This window comes from Calidris pugnax, unplaced genomic scaffold (genome assembly GCF_001431845.1).
Source record: "Calidris pugnax isolate Ruff unplaced genomic scaffold, ASM143184v1 scaffold2289, whole genome shotgun sequence".
Taxonomy (NCBI): Eukaryota; Metazoa; Chordata; class Aves; order Charadriiformes; family Scolopacidae; genus Calidris; species Calidris pugnax.
Window position 1 is genome coordinate 1 of NW_015092510.1, and position 287 is coordinate 287.

Here is a 287-nt window from a genome sequence, read left to right on the forward strand (position 1 = left end):
GGATGGGGACAACTGGAGCTGGGGACAACCGGGGATGGTGACAACCCGACTGGGGACAACCCGAGCTGGACTGGGGGACGCTTTTGCCCCCATCCCTGGGTGCGGGTGCCCTTGGCAGAGTCTCTCTTGGGGACAACGTGTCCCTTGGGTCCCCTCCGTGGGGGACAACGTGTCGGGGTGAGCGGTGGTGGGTCCTGTGGCCTCATCCCACCCATCCCCACGGCGGGGTGTGTGTGTGGGGAGGAGGGGGACACACAACCTCCCTGACCTCCCTCCCTTGGTGGGAG